The following is a 20,773-nucleotide window of genomic DNA, read 5'->3' as shown; positions in this document are numbered from 1 at the left end:
CTGAAGAAAGAGAAATTAAGGAATTGATTCCATTTACAGTAGCACCAAAAACCATAAGATACGTAGGAATAAATCTAACCAAAGAGGTAAAGGATCCGTACTCTAAAAACTATAGTACACTTATGAAAGAAATTAAGGAAGACACAAAGAAATGGAAAACCATGCCATGCTCATGGATTGGAAGAATAAATATTTGTTAAAATGTCTATGCTAACCAAAGCAATCTACACATTCAATGCAATCCCTATCAAAATACCATTGACATTTTTCACAGAGTGGGAACAAATAATCCTAAAATTTGTATCGAACCTGAAAAGACCCTGAATAGCCAGAGAAATGTTGAAAAAGAAAACCAAAGCTGGTGGCATCAGAATGTCAGACTTCAAGCTCTATTACAAAGCTGTAGTCATCAAGACAGTATGGTGCTGGCACAAAAACAGACACATAGATCAATGGAACGGAATAGAGAACCCAGAAATGGACCCTCAACTCTATGGTCAACTAACCTTCAACAAAGCAGGAAAGAATATCCAATGGAAAAAGGACAGTCTCTTCAATAAATGGTGTTGGAAAAATTGGACAGCCACATGTAGAAAAATGAAACTAGACCATTTTCTTACACCATACACAAAGATAAACTCAAAATGGATGAAAGACCTAAATGTGAGACAGAAATCCATCAAAATTCCTAGAGAAGAACACAGGCAGCAACCTCTTCAACCTTGGCTGCAGCAACTTCTTGCTAGAAATGTCTCCAGAGGCAAGGGAAACAAAAGCAAAAATGAACTATTGGGACTTCATTAAGATAAAAAGCTTCTGCACAGCAAAGGAAATAGACAACAAAAGTAAAAGGCAACCTATAGAAGATATTTGCAAATGACCTGTCAGATAAAGGACTAGTATCCAAGATCCAAGATAAAGAACTTATCAAACTCAACACCCTAAAAAATAAAAAATCCAGTCAAGAAATGGACAGAAGACATGAACAGATGTTTCTCCAAAGAGAACATACAAATGACCAACAGACACATGAAATAATGCTCCACATCACTTAGCATCAGGGAAATACAAATCAAAACCACAATGAGATACCACCTCATACCAGTCAGAATGGCTAAATTTAACAAGTCAGGAAACAACAAATGTTGGCGAGGATGCAGAGAAAGAGGAACCCTCTTACACTGTTGGTGGGAACACAAGCTGATATAGCCACTCTGGAAAACAGTATGGAGGTTCCTCAAGAAGTTAAAAATAGAGCTACCCTGGGGCGCCTGGGTGGCTCAGTCGTTAAGCATCTGCCTTCAGCTCAGGTCATGATCCCGGGGTTCTGGGATCAAGCCCTGGATCGGGCTCCCTGCTTGGCAGGAAACCTGTTTCTCCCTCTCCCACTCCCTCTGCTTGTGTTTCCTCTCTCGCTGTGTCTCTCTCTGTCAAATAAATAAATAAAATCTTTAAAAAAAAATACAGCTACCCTATGACCCAGCAATTGCACTACTAGGTATTTACCCCAAAGATACAAATATTTTGATCTGAAGGGGCACATGCACCCCAATGTTTATAGCAGCAATGTCCACAATAGCCAAACTGTGGAATGAACAAGATGTCCATCGATAGATGAATGGATAAAGAAGATGTGGCGTATATACACAATGGAATATTACTGAGCCATCAGAAAGGATGAATACTTATCATTTACATCGACATGGATGGAACTGGAGGGTATTATGATGAGCAAAATAAGTCAATCAGAGAAAGACAATTATCATATGTTTTTACTCATATGTGGAATATAAGAAACAGCACAGAGGATCATAGGGGAAGAGAGGGAAAACTGAATGGGAAGTCATCAGAGAGGGAGAAAAACCATGAGAGACTCTTAACTATAGGAAACAAACAGGGTTGCTGGAGGGGAGGTTGGTGGGGGGATGGGGTAATTGGGTGATGGGCATTAAGGAGGGCATGTGATGTGATGAGCAGTGGGTGTTACATGCAGCTGATGAATTATTGAACACTACATCTGAAACTAATAATGTACTATATGTTGGCTCACTGAATTTAAATTTAAAAAATGCTCCATTGTTCTGGGAGAAATAACTCAGAAAATCCAGGAATTCAAGAAAGAGGCCAACAATTTGTATGAAATGAGAAAAATTAAGTAATTTACGTATAAATTATTATGACAAAAATATCTTCTTTTAAAATTATGTAGTAAATAATTCATCTACTTATATCTGAAAGGCAGATTAATCCAGTTTGGGGCAGCTATTTTTATAGTCTTGTAAGTTTTGCCAGGATTTCTTTACCAAAAGCAAATAAAATGTTGCCAAGTTTGAAGAACAAATTTTGCAGATATTTGCTTCAATAATATATGGAAATCATATATTATTAGTCACTTGTCTCCCAAACAATATTGTAAGAATTTTTAAAAATGAGCTGGATAGATGGAGTCAGCATTTTGGGGAGGTCTGTGAGTTAATTGTCTGAATTAAAGTATATTGGAATATTATAAAGCATATTGCAATGTATTATTATAAAGTATATTATAAATATAAATATAACCTTGATAAGTCCATAAAAATCATTATTCTATGAAAGAAAAACTCACTCTAGTTAAATTTTCAAAAAGTATATGATGTACAGAAGAATCATATTGAACACAAAGAACAAAGTAAAAATATCAGATCAGAATCTTTGGTAAAGGAATCTAAATAAATGTTACTAAATTAACAAGCGCATTGTTGGTTTGAAGAGAGAGAAAGTTTTGGTCCCATCTGCTTTTTCTTCACTAAATTCTAAGTCCAATGTTAAAATATTTCATTGACTTTATGAGGTGACTTCATCGTTTTTAATCCAAAGAGAAGAATTTACTATATTTCATTGTTTCTATGGCATACTTTTTCTTGGTTCATGTTTTCACATTTCTGAAATCGGAATGTGTTTTATAGTTGCTGTTAGCTGGGCAGCAGTGAGGACTTTCAGTCATTGTCAGCATATGCATGTCAAAGCTTAGAGGATGGGTGAAGCACTTGGAAGAATGTCTTAGAGACAAGACATTTCCTAAGAGGGACACTTTTAGGAGACGATGTATGCTTTTGGTAGCACAAAGTATAATATTGAGTGGGAAAATAACATCAACAACCCTGAGTATGTGAGGAATTGGACTGTGAGTGCAAAGTTTTAGGAATACCTTACTCAATTTACTAGCTAATGTTTTCCTTTTCATGTAGACTCAAGAATGATATATGGTGAATATCTAGATGTGTGATAAAAGTGTTCTATCCTTGTTTAATGGCAGCATTTTTTTCTTCTTTGCAAGTGATGATATCTTAATGCCAATAAAATAGAGATATTTTAAAATCGGTATTATAAAAGAGAGTCAATAATATAGAGAATAAAAGATGAAAGATTGAATGAAGACTTGAAAGAGGGGTTAAGATACTGGAAGAGGCAGAAGTGGATAAGATCATTGACATAAATAGAGGAGTTACCTTGGGAAAGAAGGTGAAATTCTTTCTCCGTTGGAAGGAAAGGAGAAAATGCACTTTCTTCCTTTACTATCCCATTGTTCCTTATACCCACCTCCTACTCATGCTGCTGCAGAAATCCAAGTCAGTTGATAAAGAGGAAGTAATTATCCTGTAGCACATTGACAATGGAGACTCTGAATAATAAAAACTGACATTTATTGAACATGTGCTATCTTCCAGGCATTATACTAGTACTTTATATGTAGGTCAGAAGAAAAAATTTGAAAGTGCATCTGTTTGAGGGTCCTAACTTTGAAAGTTTAAGTCAAGGCATGTGAGGTTTCTGAAAGGTATTTTGAAGGAGGAGGAGGAAGAGAAGAAGGACAAGGTAGAAGTAAAGGCAGAAGCATGGAGGTAGTAAGATTCTCTTTATACAACAATTTTAATAGACATCTATAGATTCCATAGCTCTGGTGTTCTACAGAAGATATCGGGGCATACTAATGTAGGGTTATCTGGGGAAAATATTTGAATTTGGAATAAAGTGAAAAATTTAGCTTAGCTTTCATGGGAAATAAAAACAAATAGTATTTGTAGAGCATGTTTATAGAGCAAGCAGTGGGCTGTTTTACATTCATTCTTTCATTTACTTACAAGGAAGTAATTATTGGGAGGCAGTACAGTGAGGTGCTGTAGACCATGAGTCCTGGAGGTTTAAGTCTTGGCTCTGCTATGGGTTACATATGTGACCTTGATTGAGTTATTTATCCTCTTGGTCCCTCAGTTTCTTCATCTGTAAGATGGAGATAATAATAGCGCCTCCTTCATTACGTTGTTATAAGGATCAATAACGTTAATTTTAAGGGGCTTATTAGAGTGCCATTATTTTCACCTTTTTGTACATTAGAAGCTCAAGACAGAGGAATCTGTGTGATAGGTACTGTGATAAAATCCGTGTTTGAGGTTAGGAAACCGAGTTGTATACTTAGTGAATGGCAGAGCTGTGACATGTTCTTATGTCTCCCTGATGCCAAATCTTATACTGCCTCCCTAATATGGTTGGCATGCAATTTGAAATGAAAGCAATTGCTAAGCAACAGAGTAGACCCAGATGAATAGCATAGATTTTTAGTGAAATCACTCAGTGGGTTTGGTAACTTAAACTTCTGCAGACTGTTTGAGAAAGTGATGAATATGCAGGTAATATTTGTGTGTGTGTATAAATTTACATATTTTTCTTTTTATATTGTACATATGTATGTGTATATTATAATTACAGTATCCTGTATTTGAGACAAAACACAAAAATCATAATTAAGAAAAATGATAATATCAGTATTAAAAATGTCTGCCTGATAAGTCACAACAAAGTTATAAGGCAGACACCATGTAGAGAGAAGATATTTACAGACATGTGTGGATGTAATCATAGTATTCAGAATATATAAAGAACTCCTACAAATAAGTATGACAGAAAATAAAATCTCAAAAGGAAGTTGGGTAAAATATATGAAAAAACAATTCACAAATTAGGAAACCCAAATGGCTAGTAATTATGAAAAGATCTTCAAACTTGGTAATCATCCAGGAAATTTAAATTAAAGTAGGGAGATTTTATTTTCTGCCATCAGATTGGCAAATGATCTGACAACATAAGTATGAAGTGCTGGTGAGCATGTAGAGAAAAAGAAACTACCAAACATTGCTGGTAGGAATGTGAATCCATATAATCCCTTTAGAGAACCAATTCTCTCTTTCAACCAAAAGATGAAAGTACTCATATCCTACAACCCTGTAATTTCACTTGGAAGTATAAGCATCCATAGAGAGTTCTTGCACATGTGTAGAGATATGTATAAGGATATTCATACAGTATTGTGCATAATAGTGAGAAATTGGAAATATCTAATGGGGGAATAGGGAAATAAATTATATTAAAAATAAATTATGGTATAATTGGTTATATAATGAAGTGTTACAAACAGTTAAAGTGAACAAACTAGTTATAAATGTACTCATGGACAAGTAAAACACAATGTTGAGTGATTAAAAAGCAGGTTTAAAAATATGTACAGCATGAGTGCATTTATGAATGATTATCATAGGTGTATATATAAAATGATCTGGAAACATAATAAGACCTAGAAGTATACAAATTAAATAATGATAGCCTCTGGAGGGGGGAGGGAAGGTTGGGGATGACATGGGGAAGAGTAACAAATACTGTTTCAAATTTATCTGAAATGCTCTATTTTTAAAAAATCTAAACAAAGTGACACGCTATAAGCATTTGTTAGTTATAGAAAATGAATACTACAGGAATGTTTATGGTTGTGTGTGTGTGTTTGTATTTTTACTGTATCTTTTTAATGTTTCCTACAAAATATTTAATGGGAAGCCAGAGTTTCCAGGAGGTCATTGCAATGGGAGATAGTATTGTTGACTGAACAATATAGATTTCAGAAGAGTAATTGGCTCTAAAATGCTTCCCTCAACCCTGCTACTATATCAGATTACTTTCTCTTCTCTCTAGATTCTTTTACAAACAAATGCATGTATTAATTTGGGAGGTTAACCCCTTGGCCCCATAGCACAGTAATGTGGATTAATTTCCCAGATCAGCAGAAAACACTGCAAGACTTCAAGGAAAGAGACAGGGCAAGATGAGTAACTTCAGTCAGTATTCAAATTGCAATAATTCTCATCAATTTCTATGTGGATACTGTTCAACACAATTTGTAAATTGTAAGATTTAAAAGTAAAAGCCCAGAGTTTAAGTATGTTGGAGTTGAGCATTCAGCAGGTCAGGGCATGGTGGTGTGTATGGACTGGCCCCAGGATAGGGAGGACCTTGTATGGCTGGGACAGAGAACACTGCAATTTGAAAAACTGGTGATAGTCCTTGCATTTGAGCCAGAGCCAGTCTTGCTCTCCAATATCTGACCTCCCCTTGGCGTCCTGGAACTGCTTGACTTTTCCTTTGTTTTCAGTACTGGTATTGAGTTGTTGCTTAATCACTCAACATTTATCAATTCTCCCTTACTATTCATGGAATACTGTGCCCAGTGGAGTGGATACAAAAGAAATAGAAATAGAAATCACTTAGAAGAGGAATGGAATAACTATATTAAAAATCCCTTCATTAACAGGATTAAGAAAAAATTTTTGATAAGTTATTCATACTCCCCTACACCATTATGACTTGTAGATCAATAAATAAAATTCCTTTGGCATAGGAATTTTCAGGTGAGCAAATTTTAGGCTTAGATTTTGTGGGTAAAATTATTATTTTCTCTCTTTCAATTAACCTTTCTTAACAGAGATCCCTCACTTATGGTATGTAGTGACTTCTGCCCAAATTTCCCTCAATTTTATAAATTTTCCACAAAGGCCAACTATGGAATATTTCCAGTGTTTCAGTTTCCTTCTTTCAGACTTTGATTTTTTTTTTTTCCCCTTAGAGGAATACATTTCCCAATGACGTAGAAATGCTACTTCAGCTCATGTGATGTATCACTCAGAAAACCTTTCTGAGCCTTAATAATGTTTTCACTTCTGTTTGCCACTGTGGGATATGGTGCCGACATGCTTAGAAACTTTGTGGTCTTTCCCAGCACCTGCTTTTTTCAAATATGCAATTGAATTTTTCACAGTTGAACTCTAACATTTCTCTCCTAACTGAGCGAAGTTTCACAACACATTTGAAATATTTCTGAGGCTGGGCATATGTTCCTGTTTATCCAACACAAAGCTGAGGCCTCTTTGAACTTTCATCTCCTGATAATGTGCCTCATATTTTAACATCATAACACTCTAAGATTGGAACTGTTTGGAGGCTTTTGTGCTTTCCAAAGGATTTTCTCCTTTTTCTTTTGGCAATTTTTCTCCTTCCTCGTTTTAAACAGCTGCCTAAGGGCAGCAGTAGAAGAGCACATTGGTGGTCAGTGCCAATAAACTTTCGATATGTACCCTCTATTTTCTCAGTGGGGAATTCCCTAAGAATCTTTATCTTACACATATTTAAAAATCCTACAAGACCTTTTCATGATTTCCAGTACACCATTGTGGGTGTCAGAAGCTCAGTCTGGGCCAAATGGCTTTGTTTCCCCAAGTTGAACCCCTTTATTTCTTTTCTCAGATGCATTTCCAGTCCCCCTCTCACTCTATTTCTGATGTGTTGCTTCCCACAGTCATGAAAGAGAGAAGCATAACACAGCCTCTTCTCCATAAGGAGATGTAATGATGTGAGTACAGGTTGGATATATGAAAATACTAAAACTCATCTTGAACTTTATCAGGGTTGACTTTTTATCTTTTGTGGATATTTTTTTAATCTGGCTCAGAGAAACCTGAGAATGACTTTTCTTTGGCTCTTTAACACCTTCTTCACACACCACAAGAATATTATCCAGGATGAATTTGGCCCCCTATCTGCCATGAAACCTTGGTGAGATATTTCTCTGGAGTTCCTCCAAAGCTGGAGCAGGCCACATGGCTTCCTTTGACACCTCTAGGAAAGAAATAAGGTATTCAAACTATATTTGTTGGCTGTTTCCTTGGTTGGCTCCAAAATACTAACTTCACTTCAGCATTGGTACCTTATGCTAAGAAAATACTACCTTCTCAGTCCCTCTTTTTAGACGGACTTTAATATGTTTTCACCTCTTTTTGTCCTTTCCTTATGAAGGAGCATAGTAAGTCTCACACATGAGTTCTAAGGGAATGGATAAAATGATTTAAATATTTAAGACATAGTAATTAATTGGGTTGGACAAAAGCAAAACTTTTGCATTGTTGTCCAAAAGATTAGAATGTCCCATTTTAACAAAATCTACAATTATAGCATCTCATGTGAGCTGATTTTATTTCAGTCTAGTGTTATCTGCACTATTAATTATCTTTGAGTTCTTCATAAAAAGAACAGATTTATGAATCCAAGATGTCATCGTAATTATGCTTATGTCTTCCTGGAAATTTACTCAAGTGATTGGGCAAAAATGAACTTTGCAGCAATTCTCTTTCTCCATCTATGTTTGAAAGCTTCATTTTTCTATAGATTTTATTTGTAAAGAATAAAGTAGCAGTTAATTAATTTTTTATAATATAGATATACTGAGTAAATAATTGGATCATCTGGAATCTGCTCAAAGCCTAGAATATCTGACTAACCTGTCTATGCTGGCAACGTTACTTGGATTAGTAAATAAGTCTTCCTGAAAATTTTAATTAGAAAGATGACACAGTAAATATTTATTTCCCAGGAGATCCAGTGCAGCAGAAAAATCTAATCATAAGGAAGTTTGTCCTTAGTTTGGTTGTCTAAAATAAAATATTCCTGAGAGTCATCAACACACATAACTTAGAAAGTCTTAGAATTTCTCCAGATGTGTGGTCAATAGTCATGTGAAGCAGAGAAATCTATTTACTTTCTTCAGTTTTCAGTATATTATGAATTTCTTATAAGTTGTTGATAGAATGAATTATGTTCTAAATCAAAGATTTTATGAAGACTTACTAGAAATGGATCAAGGTCTACATTTCCATTTTCTACATAATTATTTAGGGACTATCACCTAGCTGATTATCTTTCTTCTAATCTTTTTCTCTTTTCTAATTCATTTGTCACACACTTGTTACGTACTTATTTGTTCACTCAGCTATAAATATCTCTCACAAGCCTAGAAATTCCAATACAAAATAGTCTTTTAAATATCTATCAAGTGAATTAAGTATAAAATTATTTACCTTTACCTTTTTTCCGTAATTCACATAACCTGTGCATCACTGGCAACTTCCAAGGGCTTTTCTTTACAGTAGAATACCTATGTCCTATAAAACCACTGGCTATGTGTATCATACTCTGTGCACAAAATTAGGAAGTGTACCGGAGATATCTGAAAGTCTATTAATTCAAATAATCTTAGGAAAAAAATACTTGAAAAGGAAATACAGGAAAACTGAGAAAGGAATCAAAATTAAGAATTCAAGGATGAAGTAGTCAAAAGGTAATAGCCCTAGTGATTAGCACTGTTTTGGGGTAAACATTTTATTTCAGTTAAACAGTGGTCCAAAAAAATTATTATAATTACAACGTGCAACACAAATGTCAAAATTGTTTTTAAGAGAAAGCACTACATATTAAGAATAATATTTTAGTATCAAATAGGTGAAACTAAACATTCAGATTATGTGAATAAAGATGATGAAGGACAGTGGGGGAAGGTAGAAAGAAGTAGAGTTTGCTAAATTCCTTATCTTGAAGATGGATTCAAAAGATGAGTTTTTTGTTTATTTTTAGTTTCTAATTGTTATTTTTCAAGTTATAAAAGTAATTATTATTGTTATAGATCACTTAAAAATAGCTTTTATGTACTGATTTAAATTTTTTTCTCTTTATATGCTTTTTATTTTTCCATTATTTGTGAAATGAGCCAGTTTACATACACTTATTTCAGATATTACTTGGATATAGTCTCCAAAATGAAATTCTAATAGTGTTTTCTCTAAGTACATAAAACTTTGGATTTTTATTCAAACAGATTCAGTGATGAAATCCAAAACCAAAATATAACTTTTCTTTCACCCAACACTCTGACTTTAAAGCTGCTATTTACAGGTAAAGTGGTCTAAGATATTAATAAATCATGAAAGGCAGGGACTAATTCACTAATTCAAGGATGATTGCATATGTTGGTTTTGTCTATGATATTATTGAAACTTGATTTAAGAACATGGGGAAAAATGAATCTCACTGGGCTGCAGAGGAAGAAAGAGGCCTGACAAGTTCCTGCCAAAAGATTTGGTCAGGGTATGTGTGGGAGAACAGGGGAACGAACAGCAAGAGCTAGTCACCAGCAAATTGATATTGTCATCTGAGGCCGAGCGTGTCTTCTGGAGAGTGTCCTAATTTCCTAGATTCAGTTTATGTGTTTTAAAATTAATCTGCTTTCTCTTATGCACGTCACAGAAATTATAAATGAGTACTGAGCTAGAGGAGAGGCCACCTGAGCTGCTTTGAGTCATTCTCTTACTAATGACAGGACGGAAATGAACATTACCTAGGAAAGTACCAAATGAGCATAAGGGACAAGCATTGATCTGCCTTTGCTAAAGGAATAACTTTTTGTGATTTGAGCAAAGTTGAAGAAATCCTTGGAGAAAAAAGAACAAAACACAGTTTTCAAGGATCTTAAGTAAGCCAGCAATTCCACACACACTTGGCCATTTTATTTTTAAAAAGACAAAGGGGCGCCTGAGTGGCTCAGTTGGTTGAGCGTCCAGCTCTTGATCTCAGCTCAGGTCTTGATCTCAGGGTCTTGAAATGAGGCCCCACATTGGGCTCCATGCTGGGTGTGGAGCCTACTTAAAAATAAAAAATAAATAAAGAGACAAGAGGAAATGACTTTTCAAATACATGAGGCAATTGGATTCTTAGTATATAATACCACTTTGAAAAACTTACCTTTATTTACATGTATGAGGAACAATAATGACATGCTTAAAGATAGAGTGCTTAAAAATGAGTTGAGGAGGGGCGCCTGGGTGGCTCAGTTGTTAAGCGTCTGCCTTCAGCTAGGGTCGTGATCCTGGGACCCTGGGATCGAGCCCCGCATCGGGCTCCCTGCTTGGCGGGAAGCCTGCTTCTCCCTCTCCCTCTGCTGCTCCCCCTGCTTGTGCTCTCTCTCCCTCTCTCTCTCTCTCTCTCTCTGTCAAATAAATAAAATCTTTAAAAAAAAAAATGAGTTGAGGAATACTCAACATATTTGAGGCTGCCTAATCATATTTTTGAAAATTTTGAAATAATATAGGCAATTTAAAAATGAAAATCTTCGTTACTTGTTGAAGAACTATATCAAAAATGTTTTTAAAAGAACATTCCTGCCTATTTGAGAGTGTCTTACATTTTATTTCCAGACAAAAATATGGAAAAAACCACATATTAACTCCAACTTATTGACTGAGTCATTACATTCAGTAATTTTTTTTTTTTTATCAGTGACTGTGTTAGATGCTAAGGTTCATACTCTTTGCCCTCATGAAGCTGGCATAACAATTATAACAAAATAATCCCCAAAGTTAAAAATCTACTTCAAAAGGAAAGTATCCAAAATAATGGCATTTGTGCTGGGGTGATCAGGTTATGGATGATCTTTCCCTCTTTTCTCTATTTTTTCAGTTTCCTACAATGTGAATGTTATCCATAAACTACCACTGATTGAGATCACTGTGCTAAGTGCTTTATAAACATTGTCTCATTAATCTTAATGATTAATAACAATCCCTATTTTATACTTGTAGAAACTGCAGTTTAAAAAATTAAAAATCATACTGCAGGCACTTATAGAGTAATTTGAAACCTGGTTGGTTTTACTTTGCATGCTCCCAACCACTATGAAACATTAGCAAATCACAGAACTTTTAAAACTCTATTCATCTCCCCAGAATATAATATAATATGTTGAAAGGTAAAGTAAAATAAAATTTGCCTGGAATTTATCTTTGTAAATTATATTTTTTGCAAGAAATGTAACAATTCCTCGTTTTCTTTAAATCAGTTCAGTTTCCAACTATCTGTCCCCCTTCCCTTTAGGCTAGTGGCAACTCCTCTGTCATTCTTGAAGTTCTTCGTCCCCAAGGTTGCACCAGGGATCCAATATTATAAAGTAGCTTCAAGGTGTTCTAGAGATCCTGCTTGTCTGTCTCCACTGGTTCATACTGAAATGTCCACTGTCCAAATCACACACTTCTTTCAGGTCAGGATAACTCTACAGCATTTTAAGTCCTATTTTGGGCATAGGGATCTTTAGAGCATTTGGAGACTTGTAGTCATTCCCCTTTGGGGTATTGCAGTCTCTTTGGGGCATTGTTGGAGAATAGGGAGTAGGTCCCTTGCCATCCAAACCAGCTGTATAATGTAAAACCTCAGCTGGTGTTGTATGAGACTACCATTTCCCCATATCTTTGCTAATCCTTGTTAGAGGTAAGGTTAACTTGTTGAAGACTGAGCTCCTGTTGGCTGGCTTCCCGAAGTGCTGGACTCCTACAAAGCTCCATGGAAAGCGGCTATGACCTATGGTTAAGGCCACCAGTACTTCTCAGTCTCAAGTTCCTCACCCCTTCATGCAGTGGAGGCACCAGTGTTTCCTTAACTATGAAGGCAATGGGGTGAATTCTTTGCTAATTTACCACAACATATCCTCGCAGGTGTAAGGCTTAGATCCCACCTACCTGACTCCCAGGAAAGGGACTGACATTCTTCCCAACCATAAACACCAAACCAGCCGCTTAGAACTGTAGCAACTGTTTTGCATATCATGTTGCTATTGAATCCTGGCTTTTAATTCCCTCAGGGAAGTGGTCGGTCTTTCCCTAATCCTGCAGCTTAAAAGCATCATAGTGTAAAAATCTGAGTTGGGCTCTACTATATTGTGATGTGAGATGTCAGGCTACTTGAACTTGTTTATACAGTGCTTTGACAAAAAGTATTAAAATTAAAAATTTTTTGCTCATTTCCTGAAGGGTATAAAATGATATATATTATGCCTTTAATATCTATTCCCTTGGCTATTACTGGATTGAGCATCTTTCCTTCTGTTATTCCTTATTGGTCATTTCTGTTTTTCCCCTGTGATGTTCTTGTTCACAGTCTTTTCCTTTTTCTTATTAATTGGTAGAAGTTTACTGAAAACCATTCTTCTATCTCGTACATGTGCTGCCAACCTTTTTTCCCATTGTGTCTCTTCTAGTTTTATTTATAGTATCTGTGTTTGCAAGAAATTTACATTTCTACTCCTGACTTTCATCCAAGCTTCAATCCCATATTTCTTTTTCTTTTAAAAAAAATCTGATCTTATTTATTTGTTACTCTTAGAATATCTTATTTTTGATTCATATTAAGGATAGAAGCTCTCGGAGAGGACAGCCTCCGTCTCTTGGATATGTTGCTGGCATTTTTCTTTGGTCTCCCATTCTCTTGGCCCAAAGTTTAGCCTAATCTGTAGCCTCTTCCTTATTTTTCTTAGTACACCATTTCTTCAGAGCAGTACATCAGTGTTTTGTGTTCTAGAATACATGGGATAACAGGACACTCGGGTTCTGAGTTTTTTTCCTTCTTTGTATAGGGACTTTCTCACAGCATATTGGTGGACATCATCTTTTTAGAGAGATTGAAAGAAAACTTTGCAGATTCTGCCAGCTCTTTTTTGGGCCCAGGCAATGAGGCACGGTCATTCCAGGAATATTTTCTCTGCCTTTCTTACAATAACCAAGTTAAGAACACTCAAACTAACATCCACAATGCAGCCCTAAACATATTTTCACCTTCCTTCTTCAGTTCTCCTTGGTCTATCACAGGAAAATCCTTTATTGAGTAGCAATGAACATAGGAAACTGTGTTTGTCATTCCCATACTGATTCAGGCTGCACACCCCTCCACTCTTTACTCAGAACAGGGACAACAACCTCGATGGCCATACATTTGTGTGTGTGTGTGTGTGTGTGTGTGTGTGTGTGTGTATTTTATTTATTTGAGAGAGAGAGAGGTAGAACGAGCAGTGGGGAGGTGCAGAGGGAGAGGGAGAAGCAGACTCCCCACTGAGCAGGGAGCCGGATGCAGGACTCCATCCCAGGACCCTGGGATCATGACCTGAGCCGGAGGCAGACAGTTAACTGATTGAGCCACCCAGGTGCCCCCATACATTTCTTTTATATATGGAAAATATTCATCTTTGTCCTAAAGTAGCTGCTTTTCCTCTGAGATGCCATGGGAAAGAGAAAGCCAGTCTTACATTTCTAAGTATGTATTGGACATCTACTTGCATGTACAAAATGAGCTCATCTTACTTTTCTCTTCTAAACCCTCCTTCCCAGCTTTCCTGTCTCGCCTGGTCCCAAACTACTGGACCTATTGATGTGAAATGCTTATAGTCAATTTTGACTTTTCTTTTCATTCCTTCCTCCCTCCCTCCTTCCTTCCTCCCTTCCTCCCTTCCTTCCATTTTTTTTTAACCTTTGGGCCCTTCTAAAGACAGTCAATCAAAACACATTTGATGCCAAACAAACACACCATATTATTCTTTTCGCTTTTTTCAAAGTTGATAGAGAAAATATTTTATTGGTATTTTTCTTACAAAATGTTTTCTGAGTTCTGAATTGGAGGAAAAAAATGTTTATACAAATAAACTATCATGTGCCAGTCTTTAGCCAATGAAAGCTATACTGTAAAATGTTTCTATGATTATTTAATATGCAAATAAACTCCCATCTTTACCTTTCCCAAAAAAGGGTTCTTGGCAAACCTCTTTTCTTGGACTTTTAACAGAATAGCATTTTGTGAGTATGTGGGAGCTCTGGAGAGGGCTGGTGCTTGCTGTAGCTGTTTCTCCCGGCTCCCTATATGGTTACCTCCAGTCCCATCTATGGGAATCTCACTGCAAGTTAACTATATGTTGCCTTCTTACATGAGCCATACAACCATCACAATTTTATTTCTCAGTAGCCAGCTAGGTAGAAAAAAATTAGCTGTAATTGTAATTTTAAAGAAGCAGAATTTACATTGTTTCCAGGCTGTCTGCCAATTTGCTGTTTAGTAAAGTTAACCCAGATACAGCTTAATCAATTTATCTTGCCTTTTTTTTTTTAATCACCAAAAATTCTCTTGTCAAGATCAGATGAATGGTAATAATATATCCTTAATGGTTTTGCACACTAGATGGGAGTCAGTCCCTAACTTCAGTAACTACAAACCAGGTGGCATTTCCCAGAGGCCCTAATGGTCTCTTCATCCTGCCCATGGTCTGCTGTCATCAAGCTCTCTTCTCCCTGCCCAACCTGTCTCTGTTGGCTTTAGCAAGTCCATCAGTAGATGAGGTGTAGCCTTTGACCAAATAACTTCAGAAGCAAAATCTGACCTTGTTGTAATAGGTCTTCCATTGAGTCATAAAACTTTTCATTATATTTAAAGTGTCTTGATGAACAGATTTGAATTTTATACTCTCATAGAACATTAGGATTGCCATTTATGTTTCACAATTTGCATAGCTGATTCCCTTCCTGTAGCCATCCATTTTATGTTCTATAGTTTCTGCCAGTTTGTGTGTGTGTGTGTGTGTGTGTGTGTGTGTGTGTGTGTGTGTACAAACCACTAGAACATTGTGATATCGTACTGGGATATAAAACTCTGTGGTGAGAGACAGGGTAAGATTATGGCCCCTACCCCCAGGGGTCTACCTAAAAGTAAGATTATAATGGCATTGATAAAGCTAGTAATATAATGCAAAATCAAGAGGTGGAATAGTTTATCTCAGTCCCAAACATGTTGATTATTTTCCTGTAAAAGAATAAGTAAAACTTAAGGGTCCAATTCATATCCTCTACCGTGGAAATGGCCAGACTCATTCCATGTTCTTTTCTTCACCACCAGCCTCTCCCCTGCTCCCTCCCACCGTCCCCACCAATTACATGATGGGTGCAAGTAGGCAATTACATGTTATGTGCGTCCTGGACCTGTTTGCCCTCACATCCCTTCCCTCCCTTTCCCTGCTCTTCTCTGTATCAAGAGACACTAATTTCCTCAGCTGTGGTTCCCATGCTTCACTGACTTTAGAATGAATTGTGGAGGGGTGTGTGGGGAGGAATAGGCCAGGGTCTCTCCTCTTCCTTCCCTGCCAGCTGCTTCATGAATCCAGCTCTTGGCAGGGAGGCCAGCAATGTCTCCAGCTTCCACTAGTGCTGGGAACACTGCCTTTGCCCTTTATGCCTGGTGGATGAGGCTGGATTCCTGCTGTTGTTAATCTTTGGATTTCCCCCGTGTCCCCTGTTTGGTGTCTCAACTCTTTCATCACCCATGGAATCAATTTTCTGCATTAAAGTCCCTTTAACTACTCAAGTGGTTTCTATTTCCTGGCTAGACTCTGATGATATACATAATTTCCTCAGTACATATGAAATAACCTTTCAGACTTTTTTTTTTAAAAAACTCTGTAAAGACTAGAAATTATTCCATCACCCACGGAGGGCAAAGCCAAAAATATAACTGCCAAGGGGGAAACCCAAGAATGTGCAACTTTTTAATTTGTTCTGATACATCTGTTGACTTACTCTATTTAGAATATAATATTTTTATTTAAAATAAGTATTTCCCCATCAAAGATGGTTGTAGTAAAGGAATCTGTGCTTTAGTGAAGCTTAAGAAGTTGAAATATCACTTTTTAGCTAATCATACTATTTTCATACTTATTGATGGTTAGAATTTTAAAAAACAAACTTTTACAAAGAGAATTGTGTCAGTAGTTTGTGGAGAAAGAAAAATCAAGCAACATATAACACTTCCCATTATTTTTCTCTGGTTAACTGATACAAAATATGAGACTAGTAACAATAAAAGTAGCTTCCAAGGCTTCCCACTTAATTTCCAACTGGAGCAATGACTTAGAGTAGGGCCTTTTAACCCTCCTGTATTTGACATTAAATATTGACTTTCAGTACACTGCATGTTGATGTTATTCTTCTGTTTTTCAGTGTAAGATGCCAGAAATTTTATAAAATAAGTGATAAGATTGGAAGGGTATGTGTAACATTTTCTGTTTGTTGCTGTATATTCTCCCTGAAATAAATGGTGAGAGTTCCAAGGAGAATACGGCACTGATAGGAGCCTTAGATATGACATTGTAATAAAATAATTAGAGTCTTAAGTGACTTTTATAACTGTCCAAAGTTTCCATTCCCCTTTTTACTTTATTTCTGAAACAAAAACTCTAAGCTTAATTTTTCAGTTGCCACATTGCTTTTATCAATAATGAAAGTACATGTCACATACCAAATGCCTGCCATGAGCAATGTGTTTTACTTGGCTATTTCTAATATTTATCATGTTAGACATTTTTACTCCTATTTTACTGATGAAAAAACTGAGACTCAGATGTAAGTTCATCACTTGACATGATGCAGAATTACTTTTCTGTGAAAGAAGAAAAGCAAATGGAAAACATTTCTTGAGCCATTTCTTTGTGCATAGGACCCTCTTAGGATTTTTTTTTTTTTTTGAAGGCCTTACAGCTGAAAATATTGAACCTTCTCAATGAGTTTACAATTTAATTTGAGAAAGAAAGTGTCCCAAATAATAAACAGTAACAAGATAAATATCAATCTAGACTATATCCAAAGATGTGTCAGAATGGTGTGGATTAATGAAATAATCTCTGAAGTAGTAGAGCAATGTTAATCAGGCATGTTTTCTTTGAAGAATTAAATTATGAAAGATCCAAAAGATAACAGAATCCACAAAGTACTGAAAGAGTGAGGCAACTGGTTTGATTGAAACAGGTTAATAGATAATGAGTAAAGATAAATCAGATTTAAGATATATAAGGTTTTTTTTAAAGATTTTATTTATTTATTTGACAGAGAGAGCGAGAGAGCACATGCAGGGGGAACAGTAGAGGGAGAGGGAGAATCAGGCTCCCTGCCAAGCAGGGAGCCCGATGCGGGGCTCGATCCCAGGATCCTGGGATCATGATCTGAGCCAAAGGCAGACGCTTAACCATCTGAGCCACCCAGGTTCCCCAAGATATATGTTTTAAAAACTAAGCAGACCTGGCTAGGGCAATTTGGTAAGAAAAGCCATAAAAGGCATCCAGATTGAAAAGAATAAAATACTTAGGAATGAATTTAACAAAAGAAGTACAAAAGTTACACTCTGAAAACTATAAAGCATTGTTGGAAGAAATTTAAGGAACCAAATGAATGGAAAGACATTCCATGTATATGGATCAGAAGGCAACATTGTTAAAATGACAATACTCTGAAATTGATCTACAAATTCAATGCAATCTTCATCAAAATCCAGCTGGCATCTTTGCAGAAACTGACAAGCTGATTCTAAAATTCACACAGAAATTCAAGGGATCCAGAATAAACAAATAATCTTGGTAAAGGAAAACAAAGTTGGAGGATTCACATTTACTGATATCAAAACTTACTACCAACCAACAGTAATCAAGACTGTGTAGTACTGGCATAAAGACAGACATATCGATCAATGGAATAGAATTGGTTGTCCAGAAATAAACCCTCAAATTTACAGACGTTTGATTTTTGACAGGGTGCCAAGACGATTCAATGGGGAGCGGATATTCTTCCAACAAAGTGCAGAGACAACTGACCACACAGACCGCATGACTCTCTCGTCTTTCTCTTGGCCCAGTTGACACATTTCTCATACCTGCTTTGTGTCTGCAAGCATTTGATTCTTCTGACTTGATCCAGTCCAACCGTTCACCCAATGCTTGAATGCTGCTTATCATTTCCCTAAGAGGTTTTAGCGTATTCTTGAATAAGTGTAATGGCCAGGGATCTCCTTACATTGGGCTCCATTACTTAAATCAGTAGTTCTTTACAGGGAGAATTTTTAAATTATGTGATTATTTTTATTTTTTATAGCAATTGGAGGACGATGCTGGTACTTAGAGGGGATGGATGCATAGAGAAGCTAGATGTCCCACTATGCATATGTCAGCTTTGCACGATAGAGAATGATGGTACATGACTTTCAAATATCTCATCAACATTTGTGTAGGGGAAAATTGGTTTACAATTATTTATTATGACAAAGTTTCATTCTTCATAGTTATAAACTAAAATTTCCAGGAATGCAGTACTCTTTAAACCAAGGGAATATTGCACAATGTTTCCTGAGCATTGTTCACTGTTTCAGAAAATCATATCAACAAAACAATGTCACTCATTATAATTGAATGACCAATATAACATGCCAGTGTTATTTGGCACACATAGCTGTCACATGCAAATATATAGCAAAGGAAACCCGAGACTCTTTTTAACAGACTTAGACTTAAATATTACGAAATTCGCAAAGATACACAAGATGCAGGGATCTCACTGAATTGTATTAATAAAGATTGTTTTTATGTTTCATATTATTGCCATCACATATGTTTTTAAATTTTTGTGAATAACAATAAGAGATCTGGATTATAAAACTTACATATTGAAAGTATTTATTCATTTTGGGGGTTACCTGTTTTTGCCAGTGTACATAGATTCTGTCTCTGTCATTGTTTTTTTGTGGTTTCTTTTATTACTGCTTCTTTTTGCCGTACACCTTCATCCCCCATAGTTTATCAAAGGATATGGTCTCCCGGGTCTTTCTAAGTGCCAGAGACTGATTGTGAGCCTCAACATGTGGAGGAATTCAAGGCAGGAGATATGTTTTCAGAGATACTTTGTCACTATCCCGTCATAACATTGGGAATTATTTTGACATTGCACTTATAAATAAGGCCCAGCTCGTTTGTGCTAATATCATACTTCATCATTTTCTCTGTTTCCAAAGTCTGTAATTTGTCTTGGCATGTTATCCTTATTTCAATTAAGATCATTTCCCTCTTTTTCTTATAGACAAATAAGTCTGGTCTGTTAGGACTTATTTTTATTTTAGTGACCATTTATATTTCCACTGTTTTATCTTCCTGAATTTCTTGTACTGAAGGGTTTCTGACCTTAGCCCTCTTAAATCCCAGTGTGTTCACTCGGGAGGTGCAGGCATCGATCATCATCATCAAGTCTTCTGGATTAGCTTTGCCTGCACATTTACATATTGAAATACGTTATTTTATCATAAAGGACTCTCTTTTATTCCACTGACAGTGCTATTCTGAGTTGTAGTGGAACTGAGGCTCCTTTGTGCTTCTTTTTTTTTTTTAATTTTTATTGTTATGTTAATCACCATACATTACATCATGAGTTTTTGATGTAGTGCTTCTTATAAGCATTCTCTGAGCTGAACCAAAATACAAGCATTGTGGAGCCCTGTCCACATCTTCATTCTTTCACACCTTGCAGCCCAGAGGAGCCTCTGAGGTCTGGCCAATGCAGCAACCAAGAGGGTCTACCGCACGGATTTTCTCTTCTTCATGGTAAAATTCCCAATTGCTTTAGCCACTCCTTATGTGACAGAGTTTCAAATGTTGAAATATTGGTAGCAGGTGCTTTCAACTCTATTTCTACAATGGCTTTGGGGTCAATTTCCTAACTCTCTCTGATTTATTTTTAATTTTCACTTGTGTTCTTTCTATAATGTCCTAATTAATTCCCCCACTTGGTTTCCCCTTCCAGTTCTACTATCACAGAAGCCAGTTGACCTCTGAAGTGTAGGTGTGATCGTGGAGCTCTTCTGCTCAAAGACTTTCTTTTTTTTTTTCAAAGATTTTGTATTTACTTATAATTTATTTATTTATGACCGAGAGAGACACAGCGAGAGAGGGAACACAAGCAGGGGGAGTGGGAGA

Source organism: Phoca vitulina, unplaced genomic scaffold (assembly GCF_004348235.1).
Source record: "Phoca vitulina isolate PV1807 unplaced genomic scaffold, GSC_HSeal_1.0 scaffold7, whole genome shotgun sequence".
Lineage (NCBI taxonomy): Eukaryota > Metazoa > Chordata > Mammalia > Carnivora > Phocidae > Phoca > Phoca vitulina.
This window is presented reverse-complemented; position numbering follows the sequence as displayed.